Genomic DNA, 15,917 nt, shown 5'->3' with positions numbered 1-15,917 from the left:
GGACATAAACAGGATGAACTTACAAAGAAAAGTTTAAAGCATGATGTGAAAAAAATATGACTCCTAAGATTAGAGTTGGAAAAACAACAGTTTTACACGGTGCGTAAAGACGTACAGGAGAAGAGTGCTGCTGTGCGCATTGCTTCTTAGCATAATATTTCTAATAAGGTTTCGTGGTTTTTACAGTAACGGAGAACGGCAAATTATGCTTCAACCATAGGCAAAATTAAGTTAACTCATGCTGTGATTATTAACCTTCTAAAGCAATTGCTTAAATATTAATTGATGGTGAGGAGTCAGGATACAGAATTGTGCTGTCAGACTCCAGGGAGAACCACCCATAACTTAATGGCAATTTACCAACTAATATAATTAAGTTTGATTTTTCCATTCCAGGACTGTAGCCAAATAATGCCTTCCTTTGCCACTGTTGATGATGCGTGTCTGAGAAATCCTGTTTATCATTACTGAGTTATTTCATTAAATTTATTGATATAACATTTCCTTCACAATGAACACAACCAGTTATAGTTACTGGTTATCTTTTTTCTTCTAGAGTTTCAAAATTTTAGCTCACATGAAATACATAAATAACATGTCAACAATAATATCACACAATGCCTTCTTTTCACTTAAATAAAATTTTTTTGTGAAAAATGGGACTATATTGTCTGCCCAAATTTAGTGTTTTCTCTATTATAGAAAATGTTTTAAAAATAGCTCCCCAGACTTATAATTTTTACTTTACATTTCATCACTCTGTAATGGGGTGAGGCTGGGGAATAGAAGGGACCACGTTCCCGTCCATCCTGCCGCAATGCGCCCTTCGCTCTAGGCTGGGACCTCCCCTTCTGTGGCTGGACTCGCCAGTGACATTTAATCTAGCACAGAAGGGCCAAAAAGAAGTGGCCCCTATTGCTAAATTAGGCTCATCACCTATAACATTTCACCAGCCTTTTAACTTATATCAACATCATTTTCTACTCAAATCTGCCCTAATATGCCACTGCGCTGGGGAGCCTGGGAAGATTTTTGAAAATTTTTGCCACTTTTCCCAAGGGTAAGAACAGAATTCTAGTCTTCCAGGTACTACAGTGAAGCTCTCCTTGGTTCTGCCCTCTCTTCTACTCCTGGTTCAGCCACCGTGTCCTTCCCCTCCACGTCCTGTCTATCCCCTCCGTCTTATCCCCTCTGCGGCAGTTCTCAGTTGTTTTTCCCTCGTTCTCATTTTCAGCGCTCCCCCAGCTCCTCCTGCCTTCAAATCAACCTACTTGCACGGGGAAAGAGGGAAGATAGGGAAGAAACAGGAGAGTGGTGCACTCCATTAACAAAAGGAGTTATTTTGAGAATTTAGACAAAGGCAGGACTTTGAACCTCAGAAACGATAGACATTCTCTTCACTTGTTAACAAGTGTGTGGCTGACGAATGGCCATACATGTCCCTTTTCAGTTCTTAGTGTCATCCTCACTCTCTAGGATACAAAGTTCCAATAAAAACAGAGACACTTAAGCCCGAAGCATGAAAAAGAACCTGCCAAAATGATTATGCTGATATCGCTAGAAACAATAAAAAGAAAAATTGAGAGATCTTTACAAACGAAGAAGGGAGCAACATCATGTCATTAATTCTAATTCAGGTTGAGCCAAATTCAACATTCTCATTGAAATTCCTGAGACATCTTTGTAATATATGGTCCTTCCAAGGCTAGAGAGAAATATGCCCACAATTAATTTTCAAACATCAAGGGATTGATTATTGTGTTTGTGGATTACTCAGGCCCACTTTCAACCTGCTTTGGTCCACTACTTGCACACACCTCACAAAAGGAGATGAAGCTGGGAAATGGATGTGTAACTCTTGAGAGATTTAATGGGGACATAGATGGAAATATATTGCTACATGAATATTTAGGATGATCTTCAGTTTCCATTATTCATATTCTCCATTATTACTGGTAATTGAGAATTGGTTCAAAGTAATAAGTCATCGAATAACACTGAAGTGATCAAGGAATTAGCTCTTCTCTTTGACTGGTAGTGTGCTTCTGGGCAACTCATTTTCCATACACTATCTTTCTCTGACCTTGAGAAGAAGCTTTATCTTTTTAATGTGGACCCTTTCCTGTGGATTTAAATGTGGCTTTAAAGTCTAAAAGATTATTAAAATGGAACATGAGTCATCCAATTCTATAGGCTTTTCTAGGATGTCAACATGGGAGGTATAAGTTGAACAGTCACAAACAGAGAATGGGTTTTATACTTTTTCAGTGATAGAGGAAAATCTCAATTTGGTGCAGTTAAATGATACAAGAAGGAGTGAGGAAACTTTCCCTTTATAACACTGCAACCTGCCTGGGGAGCTTAGAGGTCTCTCCTCTGGGTGAAGGAAATTTGAGTCCTTTGCCATTGAAGTTGGGACTATCCACACAGGGTGGTTTGGACAGGCTGAGCCAAGTCTGAAGGCAGAGGCAGCCATCATTCCTACTGAGCAGTCAAAGGGCAAGGCGCAAGCATCTGTGGACAGGATGTCCTCTACAGACGTCTATGGAACAAGTTCCTAGCAGAGCTGCTCAGTGCAGGCAATGTGCGGAACTCTCTGCAATGGATACTTTTATAAATAGAATGTGCACCCCAAAAATTCATACATAGAAGTCACAACCCCCAATGTGACTGTATTTGGAAATAGAACTTTTAAGGAGATAATTAAAGTTAAATAAGATCATAATGGTGGCCCCCTGTATTAGTCTACTCGGGGTGCTATAACAAAATACCATAGACTGAGTGGCTTAAACAACAGAAATTTATTTCTCACAGTTCTGGAATGTGGAAAATCCAAGATCAAGGTGGCGGCTGATTTGATTAATAGTGAAGTCTCTCTTTTTTGCTTGCAGATGGCCACCTTCTTAATGTGTCTTCATGTGGTGGAGAGAGAGAGAGCTCTGATGTTTCTTCCTCTTCTTAAAACAACACTAGTCCTATTGGTTCAGGGCCCCACATTGATGATCTCATTTAATCTTACTTACCTCCTTAAAGCCCTATCACCAAATCCAGTCACATTGGATGTTAGGGCTTCAACACATGAATTTTGGGAAGATGGAATTTAGTCCCTAGCAGGCCCTGATCTGATAGGATTAGTGTCCTTATAAAAAAAGACGCAAGAGAGCTTGCCCTTTCTTTTTCTCTCCATGCACACACACCAACGAAAGGCCATGGGAGAAGCCAGGAAGAGAGCTCTTACCAGAAACCCAATCAGCTGGAATCTTGATCTTGGAATTTCTAATCTCCAAAACTATGAGAAAATAAATGCCTCCTGTTTAAGCCACCCAGTTTATGGTATTTTGTTATGACAACTCAAGCACAATAATACAGAGATGAAAGATTCTGTTGGTGTAGCCCTCAGGTTGGGCACTGGCCATAGATCTCACAGAGCTGGGCAATCTCCAATGCTGACACCCTCTTCTGCCTGCCATTCCTCGTAGCCCATGAGTCCCTTGGCCTCTCTCCTCTTGTCTCTTTCATCTTGCAGCCATTCCAAACTGGCCAACCCTAATCCCCTCCCCCAGAATCATCTGGTTCTCTGTTGATGCTCTTTATAATTATTTGTTTCTAGTTGTGTGTTATACCTGCTTTTTTAGGGCATTACCTTTTGATTAATGCATACCTCCTTTTCTCTACAAAGAGGCTCTCTTTTGTGATTTGAATTATCTCTGATGTATATTGTCTCTCATGTGGATATTGACTCTTTCTTTTTGCTCTTCTGACAGAATCCTGTTTCTCCCCAACCCAACACTTGCCTATGGCTAAAAAGGGGAGTATCTGAGTGAAAAATGTGTGAACAAAAAAAGTACCTTAGTATATTTGAATATATTATCTCATTTCTCCTAATACTAAATGAAGGAAAAAATCCTGATTTGGAAAGACTTACCAGCTAGAGGAGGCCACATATAAGTAAAGAAATGACTATGCTGTACGTGGAATGTGGTTAATGTCATGAAAACAGTTGAATTACCCTGAAATAGGAAACTAATTAAGTCAAGGAAACTTGGGAAATGTTGTACAGAAAATGTGTTATTTAACTTATATTTTGAACAATGAATAGGAATTTGAAAATGAAACATGATAAAAAAGTCATCCCAGGAGGAAAAGAAAGAAAGAAACAGACAAACAAACAAGAATATAAGAAAAAAGAAAGAAAAATGTGAAAACTATTCATAAATATCTTGGAGAAATTTTTCTATAAATGTGCTCATTGTAAATATTCCTATTCTTTTATTTAACTCAGTTTTATTCCACTTGGAAACAGTCTGTTAGTTAGTTTCTCTGTTATTTATTGCTTGTACTTACAAGTTTAAAGAAAGTTCTTTATTTATTTAAAGCATTCTTATTCAGGTGTTTTCTAATATTAATCCCTATTTGTCTTCCTCACATGCTAAGTAAATAAAAGCAAGATTTGACTTCATTAAAAGAGAAATGTTTCCACCTTGGCTCAAAATACCACCTATTTTTCTCAGTGAGTGGAGTCTTTGCTATCAGTTTTTTGTTGAAATAGAATCTAAAGCTCTTGATTCAAACACAGGAGAGGAGTGGTCAAATTGTTTCGAGTTATGGGAACAGGAGGATGGTTAATGGGAAATGGTATTGTTGACCCCAAATAAGTTACTGAGGCAAAAATCTCAATCACAGAGGTTTATTAAGCCAAAATTGAGGACCTGCCTAAGGAAAACAAAAACCACAGACAGATCTGCGGCTGTTTTTCTGAAGGGGAATTTGGAAGTTTCAGTATTAAAAGGCATAAAGAAAGGGTAAAAAAGGCAGGGGTGGGGGCTAGTGAGACAAAATGGTACATTCTTGTGAGATCCAGGAAAATCTACACTTTGCATAAGATAAGGCAAATGTTAAAAAGAGAAAAAGGGAGTGAAGGAAGCGTCAATTATGTAGATGACCCCGGATAGGTGGAAGAAAGTCTGATCCTATCTTATCTCTGTTCTGCATGTGTGAAGATAAACTTGCAATTCATTATTAGTGTGGAATGAACGGACTTGAGCTGTAGGACCTAGACAGAGCCTAAAGACCTAAAGTTCCAATTTGCATGTCCTTGCAGAAGCGAGGAAGGGAGGCCAGTGAGGAGTTTCCTTACTGAATGATCTGTGTGGCCAGGCCTTCACAGGTGCCTGAGGCCTTTACCTTCTCTTTTGTGTAAGGAGTTGGGGGGCGTGGTCTTGAGATTTTTATTTTCTTTTACATTGCCCCCTGTTCTTCAAAAGCTTTTAGAGAAAGCACTGTAAAAGACACGAGTTCGTCATTGCATGTTTCATCTAATTCCATATTGCTAAGAAGGCTCATTCTTAGGAGATCATGTCTCACAGCGAGGAGAAAAATTAAATCAAGAAGGACTAATGCCAAAATTGTAGGCAAATAAAAATACAAGAAGAATGGACGTGCTAGAATCTAATAATGAGTTTATTATAGTTTCTTCTGAAACATAATTTTCTCTCTCCAGTTTCCCATCTTTGCCCAATACAAATCATAGTAAGAACAATGTATTTGCAAAATAAATTCTAATCTTGGCCTGATTATTTGCATAAAGTATAACAATAAATAGTTATTGGCCATATAGGATTTTTTAAAATTGGCTTCGCTAGAACTTTTTTGAGGAATTTCAGATTAGACTTAAAAGCCTCTTGACCCAAGCCAAGGATTTAACTATGCCTTATAGATACCTGGATGATTGGGTAATTTCTCTTTTCTCAAGGTCCCAAAGTGACTTGGGGTTTCTGGACCTGTCAGAAAGTGACATTTTTTACTCACCACACATCAGGAAATGTTATAGATGAAGTACTAAGCCAGTGTTTTCAAAGGGCTTTTAATTGGCCCTATAAAGTCAATCTTACTTCCCTGAAGCGGCCTGGGAATATCTGAAAATATGCCATTCCATCCAAAGCCTTAGTAAAACAACCAGTGTTCTGTTATAAAAGAAAACAGATTCTTATTGAACTTATGCAAATAACTATATTGCCATCAAATAAGAATCCTTGCCAACAGTTTCCAAATTCTGGAAAAATCAAACAGAGAGAAAAATAAATGCTTCACATTTTGCTCACAAAAATATACTTCACCAATTTGTTGTAAACTATAAATATGTTAAAAGAAAGTAGAAAGTTTTCTTGACTTCTGGAAAACAAAATACAAAAAGAATCAGCAATGTTTTAACAAAAGTCATAAAAAATTAGTTCAGTCCCATGTAATTAATTTTTTGTCTTATTTGAGATGGGGTTAGCAATCCATATCAGCTTTTTAATTAAAGTTCTGAAAGTTTGTTTTGTTTTGTTTTAATCCAATGGTATAATTTCCAAAGTTATCAAGAACTTGTATGTAAGAGTACTTGTCTCCAGGCGCGGTGGCTCACGCCTGTAATCCTAGCACTCTGGGAGGCCGAGGCGGGTGGATCGCTCAAGGTCAGGAGTTCAAGACCAGCCTGAGCAAGAACAAGACCCTGTCTCTACTAAAAAATAGAAAGAAAAAAAAAATAGAAAGAAATGACCTGGACAACTAAAAATATATATATAGAGAAAAAATTAGCCAGGCATGGTGGCGCAGGCCTGTAGTCCCAGCTACTCGGGAGGCTGAGGCAGAAGGATTGCTTCAGCCCAGGAGTTTGAGGTTGCTGTGAGCTAGGCTGACGCCATGGCATTCTAGCCCAGGCAACAGAGTGAGACTCTGTCTCAAAAAAAAAAAAAGAGTACTTGTCAAAGTCCTTTCTATAAATTTTGTTAAGGAAAAGCAAATTTTGGACTGTAACTAGTTAAAAACTGCTTTTGAGAAGAATCAAGATAAAACAGTGATTGTGGATGACAAAAGTGTTAGAATAGCTGTAGTTAAAGATGCAATTGACTAAGAAATATGATTATTTTTGTGGCATATACCAATTTAACATAGTAACCATAATTATTACTGATAACATACACCAAGAATGTTAGGAATCTAATACAATTTTGGAATACATATCAATAACATGTTTATACAAATATAACTCAAGGAAAGTTAACATCATTTCATATTTGACAATGCTTCCTGTCTAGTTCTAACATAACAAATAAGCCTAAAATGTCTCTCTTAGACTTTTAGTGGCTCTAATATTAAAAAGCTAGTTTGAGGTCAAAAAAACTAAATTTAAATTTTTGATTTTGGAAAGTTTGTCATACATTCAAGGTTTAAAACACTTGTTGTCACAAAACAGGATCACAGGTTACTATAAAATAATAGTCATTCATTCAGCCAAAGTGACAATTCAAAGGTTTTTAAAAGCAAAAACTATTCTTTCATAAAATGGAGACTCAGTTTCCCAAACAATCATGAGGCATAATAAAGATAAACTGAAAAACAAGCTAATAAAGCATCAAATTGAATCTCTCTCTCTCTCTCTCATTCCCCTCCTTTTTTGAAGTTTACTCAAAAAATGAATACAAATCTTTTAGTATCTTTATTAATATTATATGAAAATCTTGTTCAAAAGAGAAAAACCAAATTTTACCTTTGCATTAGTGTATTATTAATGCTAAAGCTAATTTTAATAAAACCTTATAAACAAATTTATTTAATCTTAATCAATTTGACCATAGGTAAGATTTCTATAAACCTTTTACAATTTTTACTGTATTTTCTTAACTTTTGTAACCATTTAGTTTTATCTATTGTTCTTTTTATTCATTTAATTTAAAACAATTTTCAAAACCATTAAATTAAGTAAAATTACTTTATTTTTAACAAAAGTCATATTTTTATGTCTTCTTATAACCTTTCTTACCATCTTACTTTTCATATATATACTTTGCATATAGACTTGTTTCTCTTATTTAGTAGTTTTGATTACATATACTAATTACAATGTTAATTATTAATAATCTTTCTTTCTAGGGAAGAACCTAGGAGGTAAGCAATTTTATAATAATTATGTGTCACAAATAGAGCCCAGGACAAAAGACAATGTCTGGAGTATCCCATCTTTCTCAGCATGGTCAAGAGGCACAGTTGGCCAGGAAAGACAGGCCAGTGTTTTTTCTAGGCCTCATCGTAGTCTAAAGGCTCAAATTTAAAGTAATAAGCTCATAGACAAGTTAAGCAAGTATTAAAAATACAACAGAAGCGAAAGTTTTATGACCTTAAACATTTGGCTGAGTTAGTATAACCTGCCTGATTAGTGTGTCAAGAAAAAATAATGTCTAAATTAAAATGTGAGGATGTTTTTATTTTATTTTACCAATAATTTTAAAACTATATTTACCGAACCACATCAACTTGAAAAACGTGGGCTTATTTACTTAATTTATAAATATTTATTTACTTTTAAGCCAATTTGGTGCCATATACAATATTTAAAGACATATACACATGCATATGTAATGATACAAATATACGTAAATGAAGACTCTATAGTCTTGATCTTAAAACTCTAGTCATGAGACTGACAAAACCCATCAGTTTAAAAAGACAGCTGGATTCAAACTGCACCCCTGAAAATGGAACAAGTCAAAGCCTCCTTGTTTCACACATGGCCCAAGCTGTCACTGAGTCTCTTTCAGAGGAAACAGGGCAGCCATCCATATCTCAAAGCAGAGAGAGAGAGTCTGGTCTATGCTAGAGGAAGACAAAGTAATTTCTGGTATCTTCCAAAGCCAAAGAGAGCAGGTAACATAATATAAAAGGAGCAGAGTTTTATGTCTGAGTATAATCTCCCCGTGACTCTTTCAATTGTATTAGGAAAACAGAAGACCCCAGAGGGGCTGAGTTATGTATCTTTTCTGGGTTCCGTCAGGGGTCTGAGTCGTTCTATGTCCCTTCCAGGCTCTTTCACGTGGTACCGCAGACAGCAAACAGGAAGGGGAGTCGGGAGAAGCAAAAGTAAACGGGAGCAGATTTTAACCAGGACAAAAAGCTGTCATTTCTGGCTTTTGAACTTTTTGACTAAAGATCCCCTCTTAAGTGAAACTAATAAAGCTCTACCTAGGTTATAGCAACCAAGGATGCATGGAGTGTGTCCACTGAGGTGGAAAGCAATTTTTACGGATCCAGAAATGCCACAAAAATGGCTCAAGGAAAGGAAAGTTTCCCTAGTCATAAATGCGGTTAACCCACATTTTTGAATGGCCATTCTCTCCAGGGTCTCAGCTTTTCAACTGGCCATTGATACACAGTAGCCTAAAAACCTCATGTGCCTCCCACAGGTAGAGGAAAACAGGAAATTAAAGGATGTCTACAGAAAGTAAAGGAGCAATGAATGGCAAAAGTCACACAATATCAAACCAAAACAGACTCGTTCCCTGACCGGGAATCAAACCCAGGCTGCTGGGGTGAAAGCACGAATTTTAACCACTAGGTCACAAGGTAAATCATCCCTTGTTGTTATTCCCACAGAGGCAGCTTATAAAGGATTTTCTTTGGTTTTAGATCATATTTTTGCTCTATAATTATGTCAGGAGAATTTTTAAGGCTAGCTATGACCTTATCATGTGTCTTTCTTTTAATTCGATCTTGCCATAAATACAAATAAGGCAATAGTTCGGAATAAGAGATCTCTAAAATCCATTTTTTTTTTTAATTTAGGAGTCTTTCTAATTTAAAGGATCCCACCTTTCAGTCATTAATTTTCAATGATGTACTTATTCCAAAGTGACTTAATGCAATAGCCTTTTCAGAGAAGAAGCAATCTCAAAGATCCTCTCATAGGCTAAGGTAGCAACAAAGGTTGAGGTGACAAAAGCCCCTTATTGGGACTTCGTATGACAAACAATCCCCAGGGCTTGCCACGTTTGGAACAAAAACAATCTCAGTTCCAGCCATTTTCATGCTGGCCATTGGACGCAACCCCGAACTTGCATCCCCCAGATGGTGGAGACCGAAAGACAGTGCCCCCATGTGGTCACAAGACAAGCTCGCAGGGACATAAAACAATACAAGAGGGAACTTTATCCAGTACCACTCTTTATGACAGAATGACACAGAAAGAACAAAGGGAAACACTATTTCTGGGAAGAAAGGGATCAAACAAAATGAATTCATATCACAAAGTGCTAGAAGTACACCAAGTCATCGCACCAAGACTAGTCACACAAATGCTTTTTCTCCCATCAGACAAACAGTGATTTTTATTGTCTGCTCAACCAAATTGTACAGAGAAAGAGGTCAGAAGCCCAAATGGTGAGAGATTCTTACCAATTTTTGCTACCAGATCTGGTTCCTTGACCTTTCCAGGAGAACAGAGCAGCTTCGGTGACTCTGCTCGCTGCACCGAACTGTAGAAAGCAAGGCTCTTGCCACCTTCAGGTTCACCGAAAATTCACTCACATGAAGCCAATTAATTAATTGGAGAAAAACACATTTAAATAATTTTTGACATGTACCCCCAGGAGGCTTCAGAATAGAAATGTAACTCCTCAATGAGGTACAGAGGTTTTTGTGGTTTGTTTGCTTTTTGCTTTTTAAATGAGGACACAGATTGTTGCAAAACAAGTTTTGGGCGGGAGAAAAGAAGAGGCTAGCAAATGTGGTCTTGTTATGCAGATAAAGGCTCACAAGTAGTAGCCCTCAGAGAGAATTTGTGGTAAATATTTCTTTTCAGACTCTAAAGGTGTCAGACTCTCGGGTAATCTTTCCATGACTGGGTAAAGGAAGACCTGGCTACATTAACAGAGCTTCTCCACAGATGAGAATTTCCCCCCACAAAAGACAGCTTTGTAGCATTACTTCTGTGGCAGCCATCTCAAACTATGTCAAAGAAATATATTTTTAGGTAAAATATTTTAATTTCTTTTAACCAGCTGGTATACTGCAGCTGCAAGAATTTTAGTTGATTTTAGAGGCCTCATTTCCCATAATTTAGAGCTTCTGCCGGTTTTGACCACAAGTTGGTCAAATCTAATGTAAGACAGACCAAAACCAGAACTGGAAGTGATTGCACTATTAATACATTGTTGAGATCTTGAAGCACAAGGAGAAGCTATAGCCAGCTGACAATAAACCTTAACCTTTAGCTATCAAATTCTAAAATGAAATCTCAGACTGAGGCATCTCTGTTGCCATGGAAGCAGGAAAAACTCATCTTCCTTATCGGAATCGAGCTAAACTCCTTATAGGAGTTTCAAGGCAAAATAAACCCTGGATCTCAAACCAAAAATTTTGGGAAATCAAGGAACTTTGGGAGAGAGCCTGTGAACTAAAATAAAATCTTAAGGCTCTCCCACTCCCACGGCTGACTGAATGGATCCCCTGTTGGCCAAGGGGATATCCTAAAACTAAATTGCCTGCTCTAGGAGGGAGGTCAGACATGCCTAGTCATGCCCCTTCCCTTCTTGGGGATTTCCTTTGCAACTGATTAACAGGCCTAAGGCTATACAAACCAAACCTGCAGGTTCTCAATTTATACAACAATTACATGTCTGATGGCTTGTCACAGATTTACAGGCTTGCTTATCTTAACATTCCAAGCCTTTAGACAAAAGCTTCATGTCTTTAACCAATGACAAGTCAAAGAGTCTTTAAACCTACCTATCACTTGTAAGCCTTCAAGATGGCCCACCTTTTGGGACCAAAACCAATGTATGCCTTCCACATATTGATTTATGACTTTACCTGTAACCCTGTCTCCCTAAAATATATAAAACCAAACTATAACCCCACCATAGCAAGTCCACTTGCTCAAGGCTTCTTGGACATGGCTCCGGGTCATAGTCCTCAAATTTGGCTCAAAATAAATCTCCTTAAAATTATTTTACGGAGTTTTTCTTCTTTTTCATTAACAGCTGCCACTTGACGTTGGTGAAACCCATAATTGGTTAGAATAAATCTCTAGCTGGTACCTTGGCACCAATGGAAAAATTGCTGCCAGTCAAAAGGGGCTCTCCTCCAAGGTGTCCCTTCCTGGTCACCATTTTCTTGACCTAAAGTAAGTGACTGAGGCAAAAATCTCAATCATGGAGGTTTATTAAGCCAAAATCGAGGATGCACCTTGGAAAAACCTCACATACCACAGACAGATCCGTGGCCGTCTGTTCAAAGGGGAATTTGAAGGTATTTAAAGGCACAGAGAAAGGAAAAGGAAAGGAAATGGGGGCTAGTGAGACAAAATGGTGCATTCTTGTGAGAGCCAGGAAAATCTACATTTTACATAAGATAAGGCAAATGTTAACAAGAGAAAAAGGTAGTGAAGGAATCGTCAATTATGTAGATGACCCTGGACAGGTGGAAGAATGTCTGATCCTATCTTATCTCTGTTCTGCATGTGTGAAGATAAACTTGCCATTCATTATTAGTGTGGAATGAACGGACTTGAGCTGTAGGAACTAGACAGAGCCTAAAGACCTAAAGTTCCAATTTGCATGTCCTTGCAGAAGCGAGGAAGGGAGGCCAGCAAGGAGTTTCCTTACTGAATGGTCTGTGTGGCCAGGCCTTCACAGGTGCCTGAGGCCTTTACCTTCTCTTTGTGTAAGGAGTTGGGGGGCGTGGTCTCGAGATTTTTATTTTCTTTTGCAGTGTGAACACAAGACCCAGGAAAACCCCAACAACAAAACCCCATAGTGCTCCACTCAACCGCTCCACCGTCCTGGGCTCAGCTTCACGCTGATGAGAGGAGTTGGATCTTCAGCCTCTACCCACAGCTGAAGATCACGGTTGCAGCTGCTTTCCATGGTTTCTGCTTCCTCCTGACTTCAGCATCCGCATCATTACTTCTCCGGCCCCTGTCTATATCGTGACTTTTCAGCTCCAACAATCAGTGCTAACTTCTTGATTGTCTCTCTATTTTTTTCTCTTTAATTTGAATTATTGAGAGGGAAAATCTGATTATCTTTGCATATCGTTTTTACCAGGCCATGTCTTGTTTAGGAGCCATACCGCCTGCTGGCCCTGCGTCAGAGGCCCGCCGTGGTACACTCAACGTAGCTCTGAGCGGTGGGAGACGGGGTCCCATGGCCTTTGCAGAGCTTTCTCTTTAGCAGGGCTGGAAAAACGATTTCACTTGGAATGGAGTATAGTCTGAAAAGTGTTGTGATTGACATCTTTGGCACAGGGACAGAAATTTTGAGTGACTAGGAGTGAAATATAAGTTTTCTGTCTCCCAGAACTGGCTTAGTTAAAGAAACCAAAGAGTTCTATGAAGAAACAAGTAAATCTGCTCATTTGCATGAAAACATATGTCACCCTAACATCATAATCTGTTTCAAAATCGAGATCTTTTAGGTTTAAATACAAAATTGAAGCTAATATTGGGTGTTGTTTCTTGTTATTCTATTGTTTAGGGTATTGTTGCAATACTACAAAATAAAGTACGTAGAAGCAGCCTCAGAAGCAAAAGTTTTTCTCTGACCTTCTCCTGCCCTCCTGGCTCTCAGTCTCGTTCTCCCCCGAGGCCAGCCATAGACTGTAGAATTGCTTTTCCCAAGGCAGGTCATAGAAACCAGAACCTCCTTTCCCCAAAGTAAATCTAAAAATATTACTCCAACTTTCCCTCTGCCTTTCTGTGTAAAAGCTGGCTATAAAGAAATTATCTGACCTACTTGTTTGACTGCAGGTCATGAGACCCCCACCATTCCAGAGAGGGTCCTGCCCCACACCCAGAAGGAAGGATGCTGCTCAGAGAGGCCAAGAAGAATCTAGACAGACGGGCTGGGTTTCTCCATTCAGACTGTTAGCATTAGATCGTACCCTTTTTGTCCAATCGTATTTCTACACATTTGTCCACAATTTGTTGAACCAACCTAAGCATAAAAATGGACAATTTCCCCTGTATCTTTGAGCCTTCATTCTGAAGGCTTCCATGTATGCATGTGAAGTAAATTTGTATCCCTTTTCTGCTATTAATCTTCCTTTTGTGAGCTGATTTTTCAGCAAACCTTCAGAGGATCAAGAGGAACTGCCCTTGGCCCCTATGCTATGTTAGGAAGTCTTAGCTGATATTGAGAGAGACTGAGAGAAAAAGAGAAAGAGAGAGAGAGAGAGAGAGAGGCTGCATATCTGTGCTCTTTGCTTAAATCACAATGTGCTTTGTCTTTCTTAAACTTATAAGAAAAGATTGCTCAAACTCTGTAGCAATTCCCTTTCTTAACACTATGCACAATATAAAGCAAGCATAGTATATGTTTAGAGGATAATCACACCAGGGCTTGGCTTTTTTTTCCCTTTTTAATAATTTATTTTTATTTGATATTGAAATTGAAGAAAAAGCCTGCACAATAAATGTTATATATAGCGAACTTCATATTTGGTTATCATTTTAGAGCAAGCTTGACATTGCTGTGTAGCCAGAAGTAAAAAAGAATTGCATTTAGAACGTGAATTTGCCACTAACATCTTCTGTGTCTGTGGCCACTCCCTGGGCCACAAGCCTCCTCAACTCTGCAACAACAGGATTGGACCAGTTTACAATCCTGTAAACTTCTAGCCCCAAGAGAGACCAAGGTGGGCAAAGGGACCAACCACAGCAGTTTTCACCACCTCTCTTGTGCAGCTCAGCTCACTCATGCATAAACACGAGGAAGGGCAAGACGTCATTCTCAGAAGTCTAGCAATTGCTTTATTGTGTAAACACTTTAAAATCATTGTTGACTTTTGCTAAATGAAAGCAGCCAGACTTAAAAGCTACACGCTGTATGATTCCATTTATACAATATTCTGGAAAAAGAAAAAATTTAGGGGTGGAGATCAGATCAGTGGTTGCAAGAAGATTAGGGGCTGAGAGATGTTTAACTACAAATGGGGACCACAGAGAAATTTGTGGGGATGAGGGAACTTTTCTCTATGTTGATTACAGTGGCAGTTGCATGACTATGCGTTTGTCAGAACAGAATTGTACTTCAAGGATGTCAATACAGAAGCAGACCTCAATAAGGTAGTCTTGATTGTGTGTAAATATACAACAAAGTTTAAAAACTTATATATAAATGTCAGTATGTGAAAATTATTAATAACCCACTTTTGATCCACAGTACTGAGCTTCAGTGATAACACAGCGACTTTTTCTTTATCACCAGCCAGATGGTTCCATCTGTAGTGCTCTCCTATGGCCCCAACGGTGAACTATTTTTTAAGGCAGAATTTAGAATTCCTGCTGTTCAAGATAATGAGGTGGAAACATCTCACCTTTCAGGGTGAGAGTCCAGCTCACCAATGAGCGTGCCTTTAGACTGTTGGCAATGACACCATAACCCCAAATAGTGCCGTTTCCCACTCGGGCACAGAATGGATGCTGGGGCTCTTGCCACGAGTGAAGATTGCTGAGTAGCACCAAAGAGTAGTAAAACAGCAATTGATAAGTTCTTTTCAATATAATTGAAATAGGGTCAAATGTTGTTGCTACATATTATAATAGGTATTAAGAACGAGATGAAGAAAATGAAGTAATTCTTATCCCTGTCTCATAGACTGGACACGTAGAGACCCAGTAATTGATCACACTTGCAGAGCTCCAGTCTTCCCCTTGTGGTCAGGTGCTGGGACTGTGCGCCTGAGCGGCTACGGCACCTGCAGCCTTCCCAGCTGGCCGCGCCAGGCCCCACTGCTTTGTGACCCCCAGATCACCCTTTTGAGATCCTAGCACTCATCATCTTCCTGACCTTCTCCTGCTTAGAATCCTCCTCGGATTTTAGTTTGCCTGCCCGGGATAATACTCAAACTGCTAAGTCATTTCATAAAATCAAGCACCTTGAATCCAATAAAAGTTGTCTTTATTTCCTCTCATATGACAGATTTGCCAAGAATCAGGATTAACTTTAATTCTCATGGTTTCCTGAATGCTTTTTAAAATTCAGAATACACATAAGATTAATAAGCATCCCAGCAATTCAGCAAAGCCAGTTTTTAGGCTTCGGATTTAATTCCCATAATTTGTCTTCTCATCGGCCCTTCACAGAAGCATTTGCTCTAAAAAA

This window comes from Propithecus coquereli, unplaced genomic scaffold (genome assembly GCF_000956105.1).
Source record: "Propithecus coquereli isolate 6110/MARCELLA unplaced genomic scaffold, Pcoq_1.0 Scaffold71, whole genome shotgun sequence".
NCBI lineage: Eukaryota > Metazoa > Chordata > Mammalia > Primates > Indriidae > Propithecus > Propithecus coquereli.
Note: the sequence above shows the minus strand (reverse complement) of the source record.